Genomic DNA, 5,148 nt, shown 5'->3' on the forward strand with positions numbered 1-5,148 from the left:
AGTCCATTGTCGTGATCGACTGACAATGAAAGCACTAGACGAGCCTTCCCAGCGACTAAACGCGTCGTTGGATCCCTAATTATAATTAAACACAGTCGCCAAACAGACCAGTGGCGTAAATCAGTGATCCCCTAAAGCTTGTGGGTGTGTTCTTTTAATTAGATTTTATTGCTTGCGTTATGTTGGAGTAGTCAATCCGGGATTTTCAAGTATCTTATAATTTTGAGCACTGCTACTTTTAGTAATACCGACAACAATGGCTCAAAACCAGAATCTAACCGCAATAACAAATGCACTAGCTTTAAGTTTCTAAGCAGCTACAAGATTTTCCGGACCTAGCCATCTCTGTATCAAATGCGCTTTTCAGTGTGAGACTTGACGCTGAATGGGAAAGCAAACTTGGACGGCAGCAATTAATAAATCAGTCAGCACAGTCAAGAAATGCCAGTCTACCAGCATTCCCTAGTCTCGCGTAGCCAGACCCTTTCCGCCGCGTCATACTTCCGGGAGAGAAAAGGTCCGGTGTACAGGGACTATTTCGTTCCGGGGACTATTTGGTCTCGGACAATTAGCTCGGGCTTATTTGGTTCTCGAAACTGTTTAAGCGCATACGCGAAGAACAACACAAGAATTGTGGTTGACAAAGAGAATTTAGTACTAATCACGGAGTTGTGGGTACCCAGTGGTGTGCGCAACTTATATGGTTGTATGAGCTTTAGTAGTATATCTTGCGTCACAAACGATACCACCTGAACTGCGTTCACAAAAAACTTGCTTAGACTAGCTCTGATGCGAAAGAATTATAGAGACCTGTTACAACACAATACATTCAGTGCTGATAGTCATATGTCTGTATGTTTGTTTACTCTTTGTCTGCTTATTGGTATTAAAATATTTTAAATTTAAAAACCTTGTCTTAGAGCGTTTTCACGTAACGTCACAATGCCGGAAGTCGCCATTTTGGTGTCCAATTGCGCATGCTGAGATCTATCTGGTGCCTGTTTCAGCCGTTCTTGTAGTAATAATTGTATTGTGTCTAGTTGCTGGATGTTCCAGTAGATCAGGCCACGATAAAACGTGTCTTTCTTCAGCATACCGGTCGTTTGGAGTGGGATATCGAGAAGCGACAGAGAGCTAGAGTAGAGCAGCGCTAGAAGAGACGGCTATATACGCAACAGCAATTTTGCAAGAAGACCTAACAGAAAACCATGCTGGTAAATATACGAATCTTTTCTAAGCCCTTATTTCTGGCAAACCAGCTGATCTGTTTGATGAACTGATCTAGACTGGCTACAATTGCAGACGCTCAAGAGAGGTTGGTTGTATGGAAATCACATTGTCAGTTTTCTTTTGGCTTTTGAAAAATGACATATCTAATTCTTTACTGGTCTATATAGGGTATGTCCTTTTGAGAAAATTAGATTTGGAATGGGTCAATTGCATGCACCTTGCTGTGTGCAAGTAAGTTTTCCGTTAACTAAGGGTAATTTAATGAGGCATAGCATGGAAGTTAGCTTCTTCTCTTAATAATAGTATTAACTAATTAACACTCCTATAATCTTATAGACATAGGAGTGTTGCATTTTGGAAAGTCAGAAAGCTAGAAGCCGAACTGGTAATTTGGTTTGCAACAAAAAATTTTTGGAAATGGCGCCGTTAGACTTGTGAGGCTCTAGACTCACATGCTAGTACACGTGTAATAATGGTCCACACTGTGAGTCATCTAGAGTTACTAATCCCAAATCGCTCTAGTCAGGCAAATAAATTTTTTCTACATGAAACCGATTGAATCAGGTTTCCAGTGGGGGAGTACTTTGATCTCGTGATGCAAAAATTGTAGTCCAATCAGAGAAATGTTAAACAACAGTATTGCTCATCATCGGCCGTGCCACAACATACGCACGTGCTGTGGTACGTGTTCCCTACGTCTGTATACGCCCCAGAGACACGTTCGAAGTGCTAGAAGGCTTTCTGCAACCTACCAAGGAACGATCAGAGTCTAGACGAACACTTAACTTCGTCAATTATTCGTGGAAATTTACTACAATTGGAATTCCCGTCACTTCTAGCGCTCGAAATCGTTGACGGCTTTTGACAGCGCTGAAAGGGTGAGTAGACTGCTTTGTTTCTGCCTGTTGTAATGTGCACAAATTAGCGAAACGCCTTCTTGTGTACGTAACACGTGACTGCATGTATCTGGTCGCGTAGCCAGACCTAAATACTTTAATTATAAAGTTTGAAGGGTTCAAGTTAATATTAATAATGGATAGCATAATATTACTTATTAAATAAGAACAATGTTTTTCTCTTGCACACAGAACACTAGAAAGATTTTACAACTTTATTTATATTAATGATTGTGGTACATATACATGCATAAACTGCTCAATTGAGTGGGCAAGTCTACCATACTGGTATAAAGCAATTGGTCTATGCTATAGGAATGTCAATGCAGTCAATAGAAATCTATGTCATATGGCATGCAGACATTTTTGATCGTGTTTATAGCTTCATTTCTCTTAGACTAGAGATCAAACATGAAACAACGCAATAGCACAAAGCTCCTAGATACGCAGACAAAGGCGCATGCATCTATGCTTGTAGTAAAACTGTTTTAAATAATTTTAGTAAAGTGATAAAAACCTACTAAGATTTCAGGACCCCCAGTGATCTCCATGAATACTATGGTAGCTACGCCTCTGCTGTTTTGAGTTTTGAGAAGTCGCCAAATGGTTAGGTAGTTGGCTACTTAATACCGTATTTCGAATTCCGCGCATTTAGCTGCATGCCGGTCTAAGCCGGGGATTACCAGGATGCCGGTACCGGGCATGCCGGAGAAAGAGAGATGATTTGACCAACCTTCCTGGACCCATAGATCTATGCTGCATCCGTTCTTAGATATTAACATAAATAAACACCACGACGTTATACTTTCTCATCTAGATGTAGCCTAGTCTATACAATCAACTCTATAGTTTGATTTTCTGTCTTCATCCTCCTTTTCTTCACTGTCTTTCTCTCTTCCCTAACTTTCAGCTCTGTGTGTTCTTCTGCTTGTTCAGACCTAATCCTGTACGCACTGACGAGTCACTCCACATTCTATGGCGACCTTCGTTTTGTTTTGATCCTCCGAGCTCGATTGTCGTACTTGCGTAGTACCCGTACCGCTAGCTTTTTCGATTGTGTATGATCTTCTGCCACACCGCGAAGATTCATTCTCGATACCTTCTGGCTGTTCGACTTTTTTCTTCTAGCTGAGCTTCGTGTGGAATTGCCGCGCATGTGTAGTTGCTCCCTCACAATTACCGGCACTCCCTCGCGCTATACCGGCATGCCGGTATCGTTACCTGAGTCCAAGCAAGTTTCTGGTAACTTATACCGGCATGCAGCTAAATGCGCGTAAATACTTTATATAATAATGTAAAACCTATTAATATGACCTTAGACTGCACTTTTAATTTTTGTGAAAAATTATTGCAATTATTTGCATTAAATATAAGGTGTATAGGCAAGCAATTGTAATCAGCTAGTTAGCATACGAAAGCTGCAAACGTTTAGTAGACATCGGACTGATTGACATTTTACATATCATATTTCTATTGTTAATTATTAATTAATTAATTAAGAGATAGTGTGAAGTTGCTATTAAAGGGTTGAATTACAATGTAAAGAACAAAATCCTTTACCAACATAGAAATATTTTATTTAGATTTTGTAGACAAGTAAATACACGGTATACATAGACATGTATACAAAACAGCATTCTTTGATACCTAATTCTATTAATTATAAAGGAAAACCCTGCCAGACTTTGCGACTAAATTGTTTGTTTTAATAATTGTGATTTTTTTTGTAGATGAATTTTTGTATAGTAGGTGTTACCTTGTTGCTGTCGGCAGTAGTAGTACTCATTCTGGATGACTACGGATTAAAAATGGAACAAGTTTTGTTTTTGGGCTTACTCGTGACAGGGCTCGTGTTCATTGTGTTGGCCTTCATACATTGTTTCATCAAGACTAAAGAAGGAAATGGTGGACGGCAACGTAATGAACAAAATGCCCTACTTGCAGTGGTCGTTGTACGGCATGCGGTAGTAGCGGTCTTCCAAGCAGGTTGGTTTTGCTATCAGTATATCTAGTGCAACGCGTAATTAGTAAAAGGGTACAGTACACCTGACAAGCGTTAAGTTAATTAATTAATGTTGAAATTCGTGATTTTTATCATAGTTTCCTTCTACCGCTTGCATGGGTTTGGCATAATGCATTTTATCGCTATTATTTCGATAGCAATGCGTCTCAGTCACGTGAATGACGTGCGGATAGAGACAGAGAGACCGTTTCCAGTAGGCTACCACTCTAATATACCGTAACAGCGGCCTAATACTAACCCTAATTGTAAATCTAATCTTAATACCCTACAACCCTAACCCTAAAATTTTGTTAATTAATGTATATATATAGAAACTATTTAGCATTCACTTTTGATTTTAATTAAGAAATTATAGCACTAACAATGAGACAATGATATTAGGTATATTTAACTAATTTTTTAGTTTATGGTTGGAGACTATCAGATTCTGTTTGATCATGTTTATGCAGGCGGATTCATGATGATTGTTGTGCGGAGGATTGCAGATGTTGTCGTTGTGCATGGAGCAGGCAGACTGGCTATAGACAATAGGCATTGATGGTACCCTTCTACTAAGTATGTGCTCCAAAGCAGATGTTGAAAACGTTTCACTAGTGCTAACAGCTCTATTTTGCATGCTAAACCGTTGGCTTATACCTAGTCGTTTTTCTAAGGAGAGTGACCTATACTGCTATAGACCTACTAGTAGTGCTGTATTTGTGTAGGACCTAACATTGTATACAATTCAACGTGTTAATTATTAACTAGACGTCTGAATTACGAGTATAGTCGTATAGAAATGAAATGTTAATTCTCTATACAGAGCAGCATCATTGACATAGCAATTGTAAGTAATTCTAAGAATATTAACTAAAATGATCAGTGAGCTTGACCGTCTCATTTGCATGTTAGAATTTTAGTGCAAATGCACATGATCCGCTCTTTATCAATGCAACCAAGGAATGCAAAAGCTCAACCTTGTGAAAAGTACCTTCTTACATTTGTTCAAATTCATCAGTA

The 5,148-nt window shown here is 39.0% G+C and overlaps 1 long non-coding RNA gene across 1 annotated transcript; it reads left to right on the top strand.

The window, feature by feature from the left end:
- Positions 1-1,889: 1,889 nt before the first annotated feature.
- On the top strand, positions 1,890-4,929 carry LOC134194258 (uncharacterized). The gene is made up of 3 exons (XR_009972177.1): positions 1,890-2,108; positions 3,857-4,112; positions 4,599-4,929. It is a non-coding gene; the product is annotated as an uncharacterized LOC134194258 (long non-coding RNA).
- Positions 4,930-5,148: the final 219 nt, after the last annotated feature.

Source organism: Corticium candelabrum, chromosome 18 (genome assembly GCF_963422355.1).
Source record: "Corticium candelabrum chromosome 18, ooCorCand1.1, whole genome shotgun sequence".
In the NCBI taxonomy this organism is placed as follows: Eukaryota; Metazoa; Porifera; class Homoscleromorpha; order Homosclerophorida; family Plakinidae; genus Corticium; species Corticium candelabrum.